This window comes from Stenella coeruleoalba (assembly GCF_951394435.1).
Source record: "Stenella coeruleoalba genome assembly, chromosome: 10".
Classification (NCBI taxonomy): Eukaryota; Metazoa; Chordata; class Mammalia; order Artiodactyla; family Delphinidae; genus Stenella; species Stenella coeruleoalba.
This window is the reverse complement of record NC_137156.1, coordinates 12,871,862-12,891,313: the sequence shown is the minus strand read 5'-3', so window position 1 is coordinate 12,891,313 and position 19,452 is coordinate 12,871,862. Positions and strand designations below refer to the sequence as shown.

The 19,452-nt window shown below is 43.0% G+C and overlaps 1 protein-coding gene across 13 annotated transcripts in view; it reads left to right on the top strand.

Annotated features, from left to right (window-relative positions):
* ATXN1 (ataxin 1) overlaps positions 1–19,452 on the top strand; it is a 520,605-nt gene that overhangs the window by 153,232 nt on the left and 347,921 nt on the right. Inside the window, exon 1 of one of the 13 annotated variants that reach the window (XM_079935501.1) lies at positions 4,619–7,363. The exons of the other annotated variants lie outside the window; for them this stretch is intronic. The gene's annotated coding sequence lies outside the window, so the exon portion shown is untranslated. Of the gene's footprint in view, positions 1–4,618; positions 7,364–19,452 lie in introns of those variants that run through there. 13 annotated transcript variants of the gene reach the window in all.

Genomic DNA, 19,452 nt, shown 5'->3' with positions numbered 1-19,452 from the left:
GACGGGGTCTAGTGCAGTTGAGTGCTGCCCTAACTGCAGAGCATTTCTTTTTGCACCAACTGCTTACCATGCACTGTGATTCAGCTGCATTTAATGGGAAGAAAACAGGATATACTTTAGGCTACTAAATCCTGTCCCATTCATATATATTTGAGTCAATTGTACAGTGTCTTAAAGGGAGTTTTAAATGCCTATGTTAAAAACGAATTGGTATGTGTGATAGGTCCAAGAATGTGAAATTGTGCAATGTTAATGAAGTTTGTTAAAAGCTGCTTCCTTCTAGCTTGTCAACATGAGCCGCTGTAAAATACCCAAGGGAATTTTTTTTTTATTTGCGGTACACGGGCCTCTCACTGCTGTGCCCTCTCCCGCTGCGGAGCACAGGCTCCGGACGCGCAGGCTCAGCGGCCATGGCTCACGGGCCCAGCCGCTCCGCGGCATGTGGGATCCTCCCGGACCGGGGCACGAACCCGTGTCCCCTGCATCGGCAGGCGGACCGTCAACCGCTGCGCCACCAGGGAAGCCTTCTTATCTTCTTATTTTGTTCATTCTGTCCACCCTGTTTTTTTTTTTTTTGTTTTTTGGCCGTGCCTCGCAGCTTACAGGATCTTAGTTCCCCGACCAGGGATCGAACACATTCCCCCTGCAGTGGAAGCGTGGAGTCTTAACCACTGTGCCACCAGGGAAGCCCCTACCCAAGGGAATTTTGAAAACAGCAATCAAGAGTCAAAACTTCATGGTGCAGTGTGGCCCAGCACCCAGAACGCTCTGCGGTGGAGAGGCTGTATTTATGGCTTTGCCACTGACTGGAGAGTTGACCTTGAATAAATCATGTTTAACTTCTCTGTGCTTCAGTTAGCTTTTGAAAGACATGTGTGGTTGTGTATAGCCAGTGGGAAGGCAATAACAAGTTCACAACAAAAGGAGAACTTGAAGGAAAATTTTATTATAAAAGAGCCGTGGGCATGAATGCAAGCCTTATGTAGGGTACTATAAATAAGTCTTGGTACACATGGCTCCTAAGAAATGTAGAGGGTTTTATTCTAATATTCTTTCTGTATTTTGTAGAATTAAAAAAAATATATATATATAGTTTTACCTTTTAATTCCAGAAAGCTTTGTGTTCAGACTTTTTTTTTATAAGTTCCACCTTATATAGAGGGATTTTTTTTCCTTTAGAATGTTACAATTTAAATTGTAATCGAGCAGTAACAAATATCATTTAATATACAAAGACATTTAATTTTATTTTTAAAAGGGTATTCCAAGTTGTTATTTATTTTAAAAAGTTTATTTCTCTTTAGTCTGTTGCTACCCCTGCAGTGATCTCAGTGGTTTTTCATTCATCCGGGGAGTAAGGAAGAAGAGTGTCCAACACTTAACATGCCTGAAACACTAGCAAGCACAAAACACTTAAGTACCCTTGTGACTTACGGTCAGTGGGCCTGTTTCCCCTTCCTAGCGTGTCAGCAATCGGCTGGAAGGACCAGAATCCATAGGTGGAAGTAAGATATAACCATGGGGATTGAGAATCAAAGGAGGGCTTTTTAGTTTGTGGTGCCCAGAGCCACACATCATTGCAGGAAGTTGTCGGGTCTCAGGAAACCAGTCGCTGATAGGTCCCCCTAACCCACATCTCCCTGGTCAAGCCCTGGCAGTTAAATTGCCTCATGTAAGGTTACATTGTTGTAAAAGGGACATAAGTACTGCAGGTCCAGATGCTGCAATTTGAACAAAAGGTTATGAGCTTTCCATGTTACTGAGAGCCTAACTCTGGAGTCTCAGGTGGAGTTGTGCCGTGTGTAAATATAAGCCTCCAGCTCTGAGCTTAAAGAAAACATTTCAAAGAAAGCCAGAGAAAAAGCTTATAGATTTAGCACCGTATCCATGACTCACTTTCCCTTTGCTCTTTCCGTCCAGCTGTTACTCATTTTACCTCGAACCCTACAAGAAGGCTCCTGTGATGTTTTCCCTTTGGCTGCTTTGCCAAAAATACAAATACACGCCTTGGGAGAATAAGGGTGAGAGAGAGAAGAGACAGAGGTCACAATTTTTTTAAAAATTTATTTTATTTTTGGCTGCGTTGGGTCTTCGTTGCTGTGCGCGGGCTCCAGTAGTTGTGGCCTGCAGAGCACAGGCTCAGTAGTTGTGGCGCATGGGCTTAGTTGCACCGCGGCATGTGGAATCTTCCCAGGCCAGGACTTGAACCCGTGTCCCCTGCATTGGCGGGCGGATTCTTAACCACTGCGCCACCAGGGAAGTCCAAGGTCACAGTTTTTAATCCTGGTTCTGCTGATAACAAACTCCATGGCCAGATACTTTGTACAAAAAGGGAGGATGGTTTTGAAATTCGTTCTCAGTTGCCAGATGGCAGCCATCTCTCTGTAGAAGGGCTTGTCTCAGATGTCCACTGTGTTTGGATTGCTGAGGTACCACTTGGATCAGCTCTCCTGGGCTTTTGGAAGTAGCCCTGGAGGTGTGACAGCAGCCTTAAGAATCCTTAGCAATTGGGACTGAATTATCAGGAGAACAGGAAGGGATAAAGGCTATGTGATAGGGAACAGGGTGCCAAGCTATTCTGAAGCTGCTATTTAAACTTGGCCTGTTATGCCTGTGTGTTCGGTTATCGTTGGATATCCCAGGATTTTGTATTTCCTGTGATACGAATACCAGCCCTGGCACTTACTAGCTTGGTCAAGTCACTTAATGCCCCAGTTTCTTCATCTGAAAAGTGGGGATTATAATCAGCATGAGGATTAAATAAATCAATATATGTAAGACACTTAGAAGAGCACTTGGTACCTGGTAAATGCTGTTGATGCTTAGTACTGTTTTCATGTTATTGTTCTCCTTTGGGGTTTTCTAATTTATCTGTGTAGTGTTTAGGGCAAAGTAACAGGCATGTGGGAGGTGGTGGTGGTGGCGTGGGTGAGAGGGTGACCGAGGGTGGTAGAGAGTGTGGACATAACCTGGTGTCCACCCCAGGTCTCAGCCTTTGCCTGTGCATATCGTGTTTATTTCTGACCACCAGGCTTGGCTCAGATTCTTCCCTCACCCCTCTGCCTTTACTCCCACATTCTGCCCTGCCGTGAACGTCCAGCATGAGCCTCCCCTTCTCCAGGACGGAAAGGTTTCCCCAGCTATTTCAGCCTAAACCAGTCTCCTTCCCCACTTCCCTCAGTTCCTGTGTACTTGTCTGCACAGCTCATTTTATCGTGTCATTATTGCTTCATTCCGTTTCTTAGAGGTCCTGCTTCCCAGTCAGCCTCCATGTGACTGGGGGCTCTTGCCGCCTCTCAGGGTCCAGGGCAGTGAGGCAGAAAGAGCAAGGATCAGGGAGGAAAGGAACCTGCTTCCCTCTCTCTAATAAACTCAGCATGCTCACGGCATTTGATCTCTCTAATCCTCAGAGCTTTGCAGGTAAAATGAGGGTCTGGACTAAGTGACCTCTAAATTTTCCCTTGCAGCTTCATCGTTTGAGAGTAGTACAGATGTGCATAAATCTGTGTAGAAGGAGTGAACGAATGTCCACTCTCCAGTTGCTCAGGACAGCTTTAGTTATTTTTGTGCCCAGTAGCATCTCTGCTTGGTGAATGGAAGAAACAGTCTACATGATGAAGGTTTCACTTTCATTGGACAGAAATTTTGTTGGTTTTGATCCTTTCGTGGTCTGAATTCGTGTCCACATCTGAGTTTATATTAGTAATTTGCCAGTGTAAAAAGATTTTCTGTGCTAAAAAGTAATACAAATTATATCACAGACAAAATATTGAGTACATCAGAAAGGAAAAGAGTACCATAAGAAAGCACTTTAGAAGTCCCTGTTCGCATGCATTGCTATTCTATATAATATAAATATAAAGCTCTCATAGTGTATTCACTTAATAATTTATTGCTCATTTTGAAGTTTTTCTGTAAGTACTTAAGAGATTTAAAACTATATCTTTTTTTAATTGAAGTTTAGTTAATGTACAGTATTGTATAAGTTACAGGGGTACAGTATAGTGAGTTCACAATTTTTAAAGGTTATACTCTATTTATAGTTATTATAAAATATTGGCTGTATTTCCCGTGTTGTGCAATATATCCTTATAGCTTATTTTATAAATAGTAGCTTGTACCTCTTAACCCCCTACCTCTATCTTGCCCCTTCCCCCTCCCTCCTCCCCACTGGTAACCACTAGTTTGTTTTCTCTATCTGTGTGTCTGCTTCTTTGAAACTATATCTCTTTTTAAAAGTTTATAATTTGGGCTTATTTTCTTATTCATATTAGGCATCTTATCTGAACCCAATTTACCGAGCACTTATTATTATTTTTGGTATGTTAGGAGAATTGATATATATACATATACACACAGTAGCTGAAATTTCTACCATCGTCTTAATATTTTGGCATTATTTATGCATTTCATTTATTCCTCTTCCCTAATTATCTACATCTGGATCAAAAATTGATAGTTCCGGGCTTCCCTGGTGGCGCAGTGGTTGAGAGTCCGCCTGCCGATGCGGGGGACATGGGTTCGTGCCCTGGTCCGGGAAGATCCCACGTGCCGCGGAGCGGCTGGGCCCGTGAGCCATGGCCACTGAGCCTGCGTGTCCGGAGCCTGTGCTCTGCAATGGGACAGGCCACAACAGTGAGAGGCCCGCGTACAGCAAAAATAAAATAAATAAATTGATTGTTCCTTTATCATATTTAAGGCATCCATTTACTTTATGATTTTATGAATATTTGAAAATTTTGAACTTACTGATCTTAAATTTACTAGGGCAAGAGAGAGGGCAGGGAGAGATAGAAAGAGACGGAATGGAATTTGGCCATTTATTTATGGCTGTAACCGTCTTCGTACATGAGAGGAATGACTTCATAATTGAGGAGGCTTTTGGTAATAAGCCACTATGTTTTCAAGTGAATTATTCTCTGGAAAAAAATAGCCTTTGAAATATTATGTCATACAAGTTCAGACCAAGGAGGGAATAAGTTGACTATTTAATTAGGCTCCATATGGCTTGAACTCTTGGGAGAGCCACCTGAAACAGGACCCTGTTAAGAAATTATTCTGTGTCATACATAATCGTGTTCAAGAGGTCTTGGTAATTTGTATTGAAAAATGATAATTGGCATCGTCCTCAAAGATGAGTTCTGTGACCTTAGATGTTTTCTGATTCAGCTTAGCAGTGACACTAAGATTTATACTGAAACCTCTTTGAATATTACTGGGAACACCCCACCCCCAACTTTTTATAGTTCACTGAGTGTGAAGAGCTCCTTCCTAGTATTTCATCTTAATCCAGTGATTGGCTTCCATGTTATAACCAAAAGGAAAACGTCTCTGGGTGTGGTGGGGAAGGGGAACTTGCTGGACACGGGGTCAAGAGGATAGAGAAACGCCAGCTGCTTTTATTTAGCAAATATTTACCGATCATTCCTGCCCCTGTGTATTTGCTCCTTGTGCACTGGGATCTGAATTGATCAAAAAGGTCTGCATTTATGGAGTCTTTCCTCATAGAAATGCTTAGGCTTCCCTTGGATGCTTTGTCCTCTTTTTTTAAAAATGGTGCAGAAGAATGCTGGCCTGAGTGTAGTCCGTTTGTATGGAGACGACTCTCTCCCTTATCTGGGCAAAAGTTTTGTTGGAGGAGAGAAGGTGGGAGTAGGCAGTAACCAAATATGTACCCTGAGTGCAAGTGATAATTGACCTCACTGATTAGAGAGAGGAGGGAAACATAGTTTATAAGTCTTCTTCATAGGATATTTCAAGTTAGATGTTTTTCTGAATTTGGTTTCTGATTTGAAAACTGGTCCGAGCTGTTTTCTGTTTCATCCGAACAAATTTACCGTGAATTGAGGGGTAGAGTGTTTCTTAAGCCTCAGATCTTCAGGCAGCGAGTCATTTCCATGTTGTTGAGACATTTTCTAGCCTTTATTGCCCCGTGTAGCTCATGCTTTTCTCTGGATGTTTTGACTCCTTAAGAAACTCGCAATAACAAATTAACAATCACACTCCTCTGGAATGAAAACACGCTGTAGTGGAGTAATAAATAGCAGTTCTGGAAACCTGAGTAAACAGAAAACTCTGCTTTCTTGCTTAAGAAGGCTCTAGAGAAGGCGTCCAGCGTCCAACAGATACAAAGCAAGATACACCATGTAAAGCAAAAAGACATGAATGTGCTTTTCATTTTAATTGTCCAAGGGATTGTGGGGTGGAAACCGTAGATGCACTTTCATTCTTTAAAACTTACTAAGTAAATTATTTTCAATCTTCTGACCTTCCTTCCCTCAAGTGGACCATTACTGATCAACAGGTTTGACTAGTTAAAATGAGCTGCATTTGTTTGGGAACCCCAAGGTGGCCTCGGGCTTCTCCACTTCCTGTCTTTCTCTGGTCTAATTGGGAATAGCCCTGGGCCTTGACCTTGCTGGGGAAGATGTGAATCTGCACAGTGCTAAGAAGGAGTGCTGCCCAGGTACTGCTCATCCGTGTACAACCCTCGTCTGTCTCATCGAGTGGCCCATCGAAATTTTTCTATCACGGTGAGATTACAGTCAGCTCCAGGGGCTATTTCCATCCACCCTACATCGGAATTTTTCTGTCACAATGAGATTATAGTCAGCTCCAGGGACTATTTCCATCCACCCTATTCATGGAGTTGCTTGCTCTGGTGGTGGTGGATGGAGTAAAATTATACCCTCCCAAGGATCATTACTGACCGGGATTCTTATCAGTAGAAAATGATAAGAGGCCAGACAAGAAATTCAGGTGAGGCTTTTCTGGGGCCCCTGCGGCAGCAGAAGGGAGCAAAAACAACAGGTTCCCTTGCTCACTCCCCAAGGAGGGGTGATCTGGTTCCTTACGTGTGGCGAGGGTAGGGATGGGTCCAGGGGTCAGGCTGGAGGGGCGGCTTAGGCGGTCTTCTTGCCCCTTTGGTGGTGCTGTGTGCAGGGGGCATGCCCAGTACCCTGCTTTTGCTCCTGGATCCTCAGAAGTGGCAGTTGGCTTTTTGTATCTTGTTGTCTGTAGTTTGCCCCAACTGCACATGGACGCAGCTATTTTTAGTCCCATATAGTTTCTTTGTATTCTGTTGCTCAAGGAGAGGTTAGTCCAGGTGCAAACACTGCAACAAAGGGTTCCAGGTCCCAGGTCCTAGCTTATCTGAGGGTGAACACTTGATTTGATTAGAGGCCATTGTCATGGAAGAAGATGTTACAGCTCCTTTATGACCATAAGTGCTTGGAGGAAAACATTGACGCCCACAGAATCTGAATGCCTGGGGACTTTGGATTTCCCATTAATCAAAAAGACACCTTAAAGAACCTGCTGAGATTTCATGAATTTTCTTTAGATTCCTACTGAGGAATTGGAGGTAAGTTTATTTTGTTTGTTTGTTTTTTCCTCCTTGCCTGTTTCAGTGTCTCATGAAATGTGCCCATGTTTAGCCTGTCCAGTTGAAAAATGGACGGCTATCCACTTTGTACTTAGGACAGTGAAGTTTTTCCCACACCTGGCTGGAGGAGCTTATTTGGTTCACCTTCCAGTCTGAGGCGTGTTGAGTCAGACAGAGGCAAAGATTTAAATGTTATTAACATGAGAAAAATCTTTTGAATGTGAAGTCATCATGGTTGAGGTTACTTTGAACATTCCTCATAGTCTCTTTTATGATTTATACCGGAATCAACACGCTTTAGTTTTATGCTAAAAAACACTGTGGATGGAGTGAACATGGACATGAATTTGAAATTACGTGATGGCCAGAAACTTTCGTATTACAGAAATGTTATACTGTGATAAATGTTTCGTGAAGCTCCATGGCTCACGGGCTGTTTTTAATGGCTTTGGCGTTCAGGAATTTTGAAAGTCAGATTCTTTGTAATTTAAATTTCCTTCTAAGCAAGGAAGTACACTATGTTATTAATTTAAAAAATATATATACTTAGAAGTTCAGATTGTGTAATTATCTTAATGCTCCATAGCCTCTTTTCTGACTAAACATTGGAACTTATGCTGTTGAATGCAGGGAATTTGTCCAGAAAAGCTTAAGGAAATTTAGTCTACACAGGGAAATTTGCTAGATTTATAAATAAAAGGTTTAACTAAAGGGATGATATGTAGCAATTTTATCTTATCTTTAAAAGATTGCATTTGAATTTTGTCTCTTAGCCCTTCTTTTAGGATTAAGAAATTATCATAGCTTGTTTTTTGGTAGATGATTTATAGTAATAAGTTTTGTGCAGTCCGACTGTGGGTAATTGAACTCATTTTAAGTGTGTAAGGATAGACTGCCTTTTAAAGGATGACAAAAAGGCGTCTTTTTTATAAAGTGAAAATGTCCCCAGAGATGGCCCACCTGAGATCTTGAAGTATGAAAGAAAGATAATATAGTATGTCACTCTGTCTCTTGAAGGAATGGCCTCTTCTATTGGAAAATAACTTTAAAGAATTCAAAGTTTAGAATTTTTAGGTGAAATGATTTATAAATCATGGCACTGGCTTTTAATCCTTGGTAGAATTCTTCTTAGAAATAAAGAAGCCTGCATAAATATTTATATGAACATAACCTTAAGTATTTAAAATGTAGCATACCAACCTTATTTAAAGACAACTTTATGCATGACAGTGCACATTTAAAGTTCCTGGATAAAAACTCTTTGTACCTTTTTTGGAAGAAAAAATCTTACATAGTTTAAAAAAATTTTTTTCTTTTAACTCCTAACTGTAACAAAGCTTTTGAGCAGAATAGGAAACTAGTATTGTTACTCACACTTACTGCTAGTATTGTTACTCACACTTATTGCCATATTGTTACTCACACTTACTGCTGGTGTTGTTACTCACAGAGCAGGGGAAGCAACACTATATGTTCAACTTTAGCAAGTTAGATGCATTAACTTATTCATTTAAAGAACTTGAGTGACAGAACCTTAATTTTAGAAAACATTAAATTAAACCTAAATTATAGAAACTATTAATAGTGCTTAGCAAAGCTGGTATAGAATCAGGTTTGGTTACTATAATGACTCAGATGCTTTATAATTTGACATATTTTCTCTGTTTAAGCTTAAGTTTTTAACTATTATTTTGGATTTTTAAAATTAATATTTACTGTGGGTTCGGCACTCATACAAGAGGAGAGAAGGGGAGAGAAATACAGGTGGGTGATCAGGGGAGGAGGCTGGGCGAGGCACCCATGGGCTGACACTGCAGTAAGATGGTGGGGAGTCTGCATTTATGGTCACTGGACTTTCTCAGAATGCCCCACGGCTCCCCGGTAACTATTTACATGATGTTATACGAATATGTGTTTTTCTGGGGCGAGGGTTGTAGCTTTCACCAGATCCTCAAAGAATTCTCTGTCCCTCCAAAGTTCTATAAGAACCACTAATGTAAAATTGAAAGGTCCGGATATCTTCGAGGGTAAGATGTTAAGTATGAGTTACAGAAAACAAGCTATGGGTTATCTTTTTTACACAATTAAAAATGACGATGACAACCATAAATTTGTTTTTTATGTCTGTGAGTTGATAAAATAGATGAACAACACGGACCTACTGTATAGCACAGGGAACTATACTCAATATCTTGTAATAACCTATAATGGAAAAGAATCTGAAAAAGAATATATATGTGTATGTATGACTTTGCTGTACACCTGAAACTAACCTAACACTGTAAATCAACTACACTTTAATAAAAAAAATGACCGTGACATGGCCACGGATGAACTACGTTAAGTTGGCATTGCAAACCCACCTGGTACATGTTTAAAACACAGTGTGTTTATTTTGAGATAACGAAAAAATAACATCTTGTGGTTTGTCGCATCCCCGTTCTGAGATGACGAGGTGCTGTAACCTTGTTCATGGTAGCTCCTGATTTTTTTCTGTGTTAGAAATTGCTCCGCGGGGGACAAATGAGGTGCCTTTGGGAAATGTGCGAGTGATTGAGCGAAGAGGGTAATCAGTATCTTTGCAGACCTGTTTTCTGGTTTATGTTTGTGTTAAGAAGTATGCGGAGCAGGAGGCCTTGAACAGTTTGGAAGTGGGGAGCTGATTACATTGGAGTGTCCGGCACACATTGCGCCCCCCTTTACATTTGCACAGTTTACAGTTTACAAAACTGTACACTTGGCTCTGCGCTTGGTAAGGGCAGACCTTCCTTGTCTGAGTTCTGGCTGTGTCACCATGCTGGCACAACATCTGGCCTGCACAATATCTGAAGAAATATCTTGTTGAATAAATGACCTCAGTTGGTTCTCAGGGCCATCCTGTGGGTACAGACATAGCAAGTTTCAGCATTCCATTCTCTGGGCTCAAAGAGAGCAGTTATTTACCTAAGGTCACATGGCTGGTAGCTAGAGGATCTAGGCCTCTCCTTTACGCTGTGCTTTATCTTGACTCTAGTAATAAAAGTGGAAAAGCCACACTTTATCAACTGCGTTTTGATAGAAGAGAGTGGGTGAATGGTTGTAACCCTCAGAGAGTCTCAAAAATCATGGTAGCCTGTTGGACTTGTAACAGAGAGAAAATCTTAAGTATCTCTTGATGGTGCTATCAAGTCAGGTTTCTAATTTAGCTGAAGAAAAGAAAAATAATTTATTCCTTTTTATGCAACTAGATATTTATTGACCGTTTCCTCGGTGCCAAGTATAATGTGTACACTGGGTAGGTATATAACCGAACGAATGCAGTGTTGAGCCCCTGCCCTCGGAGAGCTTACCTTCTTGTAGGGGACACAGATTACTAGTAAATCCGTAAGCGTACTCTGTATTTCAGACAAAAATCAGAGCAGGGTACGTTAGGGGAAAGAGAGTGATGGTGGCTGCAAGAGGATGATTTTATTTGGGGAAGTCAGGGAAAGCCTTTCATAAGATGTAACATTTGTGCAGAGACCTCAGTGATGTGTAGGAGTGCTGGGGGGTGAGATGGAAATCAGCAGAAGAGCACTGCAGGTGGAGAGAATGGCTGAGCAAATGCCCTGACGTCAGGAAGAGCCTTTAATTCTGGCATGAGAGGCCAGAGGACTTCGATTTTATTCTACGTGTGCTAGGAGACTGAATTAGGGCTGCCCTAGCAAATTACCACAAACTTGATGACTTAAAACAACAGAAATTTGTTCTCTCACAACTCTAGAGGGGAGAAGTCTGAAATCAAGCTGTCACACACTGTCTCTCTGAAGGCACCGGGGGAGAGTCTTTCCTTGTCTCTTCCAGCTTCTGGTGACTCCAGACATTCCTTGGCTTGCGGAAGCATCACTCCAGTCTCTACCTCTGTGTTCACGCGGCCTTCTCCTCTGCGTCTGTGTCTTGTCCTCTTCTGTCGCTTGTAAGGACACTGGTCGTTGGTTTTAGGGCCCACGCAGGTAATCTAGGATGATCTCATCTCAAGATCCTTAAGCACGTCTGCAGAAACCCTTTTTCCACAAAAGGTCATAGTCACAGGCTCTGGGACATGAGCACATCTTTTTGGGGCCCACCGTTCAACCCATTACAGGAACCATGGATGACATTTAAGCAGAGGGAGTGACGGCATCTCCGTTGTTCTAAAAAGATGGCTCGGGTGCTGTGGGAGAATAGTTGTAGGTGGATGAAGAATCAACCAGGGAGACGGCTGAGGGGCTATTGCAGAGGCCCAGGGTAGCGGGGGAGATGGAGAGCAACGGGTGGATTTCAGTTCTGCATCACAGGGGAGCAGAGGGCATTTGTTTGATGGATTAGAGGTCGCGAGGAAAGAAAAGAGAACATCCAGGATGGTGGTGCCCTTCACGGAGAAGGGGAAGACTGGTTCAGGAAGAGGCTGGGGCAGTGGTGGTGCCCTCCAGAGTTCTGTTTTGGGTATGTAAACTGTGAGAAGTGGAGATGCTGGGCGTTCGTTAACTTACACACATGGATCTGCAGCTCAGTATAGCCGTACGTTTGAGCTTTGTCGGTCCAGGGATGGGTATTATTGAAGGACACCCCTCTCCAGGAGGAGGGTTGTCACGGAGTGGAGGCCATGATTGAGTCCATTAGGATGAAGATCACTGAGCTGATGACCACCAATTTCAGTCTCTCAGCCCAGCTCCCGGCCTTTATGTCAATGTCTGAGGGAGGGGAGGGCAAGTCGGGTGCGGGCCATCAGGAGAGCCTGGCTCCGTTATCCTAGGCCTTCACAAAGGCCATGTGTGCTTAAGTTTTTTTCATTATTATCATCGTTTTCTTTGAATTCTTTCATTCTAAGCCCGACAAGCCTGACTGGCAGATGCACTGTCTGATTTTTCTAGTTTTAGATTATATGCTTTTTCTTCAAGCCATCTTCGTCTATTAACCTACATTCATTTTTAATTTTAATGCTCCAATCAATAATTATTTCACTTGACAGTTTCTGACAGTCTGCTGCTCCATTTAGCTGTTTAGCATGAATTTAAAAGGTGATTTCTCAATCTGCACAAGTGAAGTAAACTTGCTCTTTCGTCCTCTGCTTTGGGGGGGTATAGAAAGATAGGCATGTTCACTCTGCCCTGGGGAGTTTTTAATATAGAAATACTTCATCGTTTTCCATATAAGGAGAATGAGGACTACAGAGCCACTAACATTTTCTGTTATGTAGCATTTGGCTTATGTTATAAAGTTACTTGGAAGGCCGGATTTCTGTTCATTGGTATTGATACTGTGAGGTCAGCCCTGCAGCTGTTTATTGAATACTCATTTTACGCAAGGCACTACGTTAAATGTGATGGGAAATTAATACACCGTCCCCAAGAAGTACGATGGTCAGGGAAAGAAGGCCACTTCCAAAATTTTGATAGGTAGAAATACTTAGAAAATGACAACTTTATCTTGCTGCATAGCTGCACTTAGGCTAAGTGGAATTCCTCCTTGGAAATTCCAAGTGAAAAGCTAGGCTCCAAAGTTCACGGTCATCTTTGTGTCTACATTATACACACACATAGGTGAGCATGTTGTAGTCAAGGGCAAACGTAGCCGAAGACCAAGCAGGGCGGGGAGTGTTCTTTCCTACTAGAATCACAGTGTTCACATTCTTGGCAGCTCAGATGGTGTCCGCTATAGCCGTTAGTTTACATTTTGATAATTGACCAACGAGCATATCATATTTAATTCTTACTTGGATCGTGCCTCAGAGCACAGCATTGCCAGTGAAACACACTGCAAATGGGAAAGTAAGCGTTTTCCTTGGGAACTCACTTATTCCATCGGCTCTTCTGTGACTGTGAGCATGACCTGTAGGTTAGAAGTTCTGGAACAGAAGGAGGAAACTGGATCGTGTCACAGTGAACAGGAAAGGAGGTGCTTCATACTCCGTCTCCTTCGCAGTGAGCTCTGATTTTCCTCCTTGGTCTGGGGCCGTTTGGCCTCGCATATCCTGGCATGATTTAGGGAAGCAGGCCCTGACCTTCTGGTGCCCTCTGTTTCATTTTACTCCAGGCATATTACCAGGCACAATTCATTGTCATATTTTTGTGGCTAAAACTTCTCCAACTTCAGTACTGAGCCTTTGTTTTTCAGCAGGGCAAAAGAGCTAGCATTTTCTGGACATCACTGACCCTTTGCCACAATTGAGGTTTTTAAATAAACCTTACATGAACTTCATCACACTTTATGGTCACAGCTGTGCCAGTCGCTGATTAGGACTGTGAGTACTTGCCTGTTGCTTGTTTTGACTTAGCTCCGGTTTTTAGATTATTTACTTAGATCTGCTGCCAATTTTCATTGTACACGTACATAGGGATGCAAACATAAGCTCTGTCCTGAAGCAGCCAGTGCTTTGGCTTCAGTGTCCCATAAGGACTGCAGGAACCAGTTGAAAGTGAGCAGAGCTGAAAGTGGTATGCCAGCCAGGCCGTCAGAGAGGGCCAGCTGGGTCTCCACACGCTTGCCACCCTTAGCCCCTCAGCCCAGAGGTGGCTTCAGGTCTGTGTCCAGGGCTTGCCACACTGACTCAGAGCTAAGTAACGTCTAGCTGGAGCTGGCACCGTTATGCTGGCGTGGTAATTCACAGTGAAACACATCACTAATGTACCCTCAGGTCCCCACGACCAGCGCCTGCTCTGTGTCAAGCTACCGTGGAATGTAAATCGTAGCTGGGAGCTACTCTATTGATTCACCTTGAGAAATTGCTGCTCTCTCGATGCAGGTAGCAGTAGGGGTTATACTACTGCTACCTGCATCTCCCACGTCTCCTCGAGAAACGTTTTATAGGGAGTTAGGTAATTGCTTCGTGAGCAAGGAAGTGGGTTCAGTAGCACCCATCTAACACAGTCTGCTTCTCTGTTCATCTCAGGAGAAGGATGTTTTTCTAGTGGGACCAAAAACCCTTCAGTCGTTGGCCATAGTCATCTCGCTAGGGTGGTCTAGCCAGTGAAGCCACTTTCTTCCCCCCAACAGCTTGACACTGCCCACGTTTGCTTTAGGGACTCTATTTCCCTGGCTGAGCCAGCCCGTGCCCCCTTCTGAAGACACAATCTTTTCTTAAATATATGAATGTAATTCACAGGTACTGGCTGGGGCAGGGGGCAGTGGTGGTGGTATGTTGCTTTCTTCATTGACTTGGTATGTGCATATTCTAAGCCATTAAGTCTAGTTCTTACCGTAAACCTTTGACTTGGCCATCTCTTTTCGCCGTTTCCAGGTTCCTGGGGGGGGGGAGTGGTGGTATGTATCTTGTTATCCTCCTTGTTGTATTCTTTATAAGACACTCAGAGACTTTGCAATAAAACACCCCATGAATTATATCTTCAGATCAAGCACTGGGAACTGCACAGCAACATGGAGGCATCTGCCCAGAGCAGGCGTGGGCAGACTATGGCCTGTGGGCCATATCTGGCCGGCTGCCTGTTTTTGTAAAGTTTTATTGGAACACAGCCATGTCCATTCATTGATCTAATGTCTGCGGGTGCTTTTGCAGTTTAACTACAGACCTGAGTTGAGTAGCTGTGAAAGGGATGGTAAGCCAACACAAAGCCTGAAATATTTACTATTGGGTGCACTTCTGAAAATGTTTGCCAACCTTGGTCTGTAGAATTTGCAAGTCATAGAATTGCAACAGGGAAGAACTCGAAGTCCCACTCCTCCCACCCAAATTCGGTGAACAAATGGAGGATTAGAGAAAGAATGAGACTTGCGTAAAGGTCACAGAGCTTCTTAGTGGGAGAGCCAGAAACTGAACTCAGATTTTCCAGTTGCCTGTGTGAGTACTCGCCTCCTACTTTTGGAGGTGGAACGTTGGGAGTTTTACGGTTTACAGATGATAAGCCCTGGCAACACACTGAAATAGAGCTTCTTCAGTGGCAGGAGCTACTTTCCAAACTGATTTCCCCAGGTAAAATCACCAGCCAGGCTGGCATCGATATTCATTTACCAGCACCTGCCCGATGCTAAGAGTGGAAGGAAGGGCTAAGGACACCGATGAATAAATGCTATCCTTACCCTCTGGAAATTTGGATGAGAGGAAGACTCAGATTGTTTTTTTTTTTAACATCTTTATTGGGGTGTTAGTGTTTTACAATGGTGTGTTAGTTTCTGCTGTGTAACAAAGTGAATCAACTCTACGTATGCATACATCCCCATATCCCCTCCCTCTTGTGTCTCCCTCCCACCCTCCCTATCCCACCCCTCTAGGTGGTCACAGAGCACTGACCTGATCTCCCTGTGCTATGCGGCTGCTTCCCACTAGCTATCTATTTTACGTTTGGTAGTGTATATGTGTCCATGCCACTCTCTCACTTCGTCCCAACTTACCCTTCCCACTCCCCATGTCCTCAAGTCCATTCTCTACATCTGCATCTTTATTCCTGTCCTGCCCCTAGGTTCGTATGGAGGTTCCTTAAAAAACTAAAAATAGAACTACCATATGACCCAGCAATCCCACTATTGGACATATCCCCTGAGAAAATCATAATTCAAAAACAGTCATGTACCATAATGTTCATTGCAGCACTATTTACAAGAGTCAGATATTTGCACATCCTTTTATTTGCAGTGTGTTTAAATGTCATCGTGGGGCTGTGATCACGTAAAAGGAAAGATGTGTTAATTCGGCCTTGGCGGGGTGTGGGTAAGGGTGTTGTCAGAGGTGGCTCCACAGAGTTGGAGATGTTTGAGCTGTGTCTCAAAAGAGAGTTCTTCAGGCAGAGGCTTGCAATGGATGTGTCTTGAGGGCCTCAAGGTGTAAAGTCCAGTAGTGTGGGAATACTTGTCTTACCACAGCCAGAGGTAGGGTGTAAGGGTATGTGGCGAGGCGGGGACAGGAAACACAGTTGGAAATGTAGGTTGGGCCCCAATAGTGGAGCCCATGGCATTTCATGATGAGGACTTTAGTTTACATTCTGGGGGTTTCTAACCTGTAGATTTCAGAACACATGGGAGACCACAGTTCTTATAACAGAGGGCCTACCCATCCATATGTGCAATAAGCATTGTGTGTAGTTTTAGTAATTAATATCACTAACAGAAATCAGAGCTTCGTCCCAAATATATGTAGCTGGCTGATACGATGATTCATCAACCCAAAATTCATTTAAAGTGTTACTAAACCAATAGTATCTTTTTGATCGCTGTGTATTTTCTTGATTAACAGATATTAAGAGTTAAATATCTATTGCTCAAAGTATGCAGAATTTTGGATTAAAAAATAATATTGGGAACTACTGCTGTTGATGACAGAGAGACATGCCATTTTCTGAGTTAACAAATAAATGGTATATAGGTTCCGGAGACGTGCTGCTCTAAATCTTATTAGCTGTGTGACTTGGACCAAGTTATTTAACCTCTTGAAGCCTTGGAATACTAATCTATAATAGTAGCATGATAACGTTTGCCTCTTACGGTTGTCATAAAGATATAACCATGTATGAAAAGCGTGTAGCATCCCATGAGATGCGCCCAGTACCGTCACCTATTTTTATTATTTTTGGTGGTACATGCAGTGTGTCTTAGATGTGACCCAGTGTGGAGGATGAGTTCAAAGGGGAGAGTCGTAAGACCTTTTGTTACCCAAGTGAGTAATAATGGGGGCCTGGAAGGGGCAGAGTGTGGGTGTATGGAGAGTATGGGGGAGTGTATGTCCACTGCAGGTAATAATGTTGAAAATGAAAGAACCCAACTTACGTTCACGCCCAAAGCAGTGGACTAGGTAGAGACTGCAGTTCAGTAAGCCTGTTCCTGTGATTTCCTGACACTGTATGGTGTGAATTAGCTGGCAAGTTCCATGGCTCTTAATTCCTGGAATTGATCTAGATAAGAATTCACCTAGGATAATTTTTTTTTATTAGTTTAGTGCATTAATAACCCCTCTTTGCAGCATGTTAAAACTAGAATTAGAATATAAATATTCTGTTTCATAGAGCTTTCAAAGAAATGTATACAAGACAATATGTGACATATTCCAAATTTAAAAAAATTAAGTAAGACTTACATATCATTAATTATTGGTGTGTCTGTGCTTAGGAAAAAACTCAGGATAAATATTAAGTGTCATCTGAGAGATTTGTATTTCCTTCTTTGTCGTATCTGTATATTCCAAAGTGAATATAGGTATTTAAAATTTTTTAAATTTTATATTAGAGTACAGTTGATTAACAGTGTTGTGTTAGTTTCAGGTGTACAGCAGAGTGATTCAGTTATACATATACATGTATCGTGTTTCAAATCCTTTCCCCTTTAGATTATTACAGAAAATTGAGCAGAGTTCCCTGGGCTATACAATGGGTCCTTGTTGGTTATCTGTTTTATATGTAGCAGTATGTACCTGTCAATATGTATTTTTAAAAAGTGCTAAAAAGGAAAGCTTTAAAAGGGACTGGATCAGAAAGGCTGAAGGGAATTTGCCATCCCCCTCTTTTGGGGAAGCTGTTTACAAATGTTGGTGGGAGTGGGTGCCCTCCCAAGTGGGTTTCAGCTCAGTCAGATGGTGTTCTTCTAAATCTGGTGCTATGGGGGCAGCTCATAAAGGTGGGCGGAAGTGAGAAATTAGAGTAGCAGCAGTGCGTGCTCATGGGGCCAGTCAGAATTGGACTGTTATGCTTTATTGAATGATTTTTAATATTACAGTCCGGGCTAAGACATGGGATTCCTGTTATTTACCATCCTTTCTCAGTGTGCAAATTCTCACACACGTGGCTGCTGGCCCACGTGCGTGGGCATACAGTGTAGGGGTGCCAGGCCCTCAGCAGGAGCAGCAAGAACACTGATGTAGAGATCAGGAAATGGGGTGCTCTGGTCTCAGCTCTGGTGCTTAGTTTGTAATAGACTTAAGGCCTTAACCTCCCCGAGCCCAGCCTTTTCAGCTGGGAATGAGGGATAATCATAATAGTTCTGACTACCTCACAGGGTTCTTTTGGAAATGCATTTTTTTTTTTTTTTTTTGCGGTATGCGGCCTCTCACTGTTGTGGCCTCTCCCGTTGTGGAGCACAGGCTCTGGACGCGCAGGCTCAGCGGCCATGGCTCACGGGCCCAGCCGCTCCGCGGCATGTGGGATCTTCCCGGACCGGGGCACGAACCCGTGTCCCCTGCATCGGCAGGCAGACTCTCAACCACTGCGCCACCAGGGAAGCCCTGGAAATGCATTTTGAACAGATTATAAACCCCCGTACGCACGAGAGTTGTTTTTAATGTTGGCTTGGCCACTCTTCAACATTGTGGTCCCGGGCAAGTGACCTAAGCTCTCTGGACTCCGGTACTGCAAAACTAGGGCAATTGAATCTAACTTTTTGTCCATCCGACACAGCGGAGAGATAGGGGGTTCAGAAACACTGGGCCAGAGGAGCATACCCTGGGGCACTGATTCTCAAACTGAGCTGGCACCAGAATTACCTGGAGGGCTTGTGAAACCACAGATTCCTGGGCCCCAGGGTTTCTGATTTAATCTGTTGGGGCCTGAAAATACGCATTTCTAACAAATTCCCCCCATGATACTGATGCTGTGGTCCTAGGGACACCCTTCAAGGGTGAGGGCGGGTAGTAGGATGGTGGGAGAACTGTATACATTATGAAAAACCAATTGAATTTAATATTTAACCCCGTCCTCCATACCCACCGAAATCGCCTAAACTAGATGTTTTCTGAGATTCTTTCCTTCTCCTGAATATTTGGTTCTCTCTTGATACCTCAGCCAGTAGAAGCAAGAAGGGACTTCGGGATTAAGCAGGTCTCACACAAGTAGCCTAAATAACATTGACAAATCGTTATTCCGCGGCATCAGCTCGAATCCGGAGATGCTTATTCACACGTGTGTGTGCACCAGAGGCCAGTGATGTCTTTTGGCTCTGTTCTCCTTTTTAAAAATTCAGTGAGTAAGCTGATTTTGTAGGGAAGTCTCAGAAAGCAATTCCTGTAAAGCCAGCATTGGTAAGTTGAAATTGAGGAAGCAGTGCTGATTAATGCAGTCTTATTGAAGCTTAATCATGTAGAGGTCCCCCTAGATTCAGAGTTTGGACAGAAACCCTCCTACTCATCCCTTATA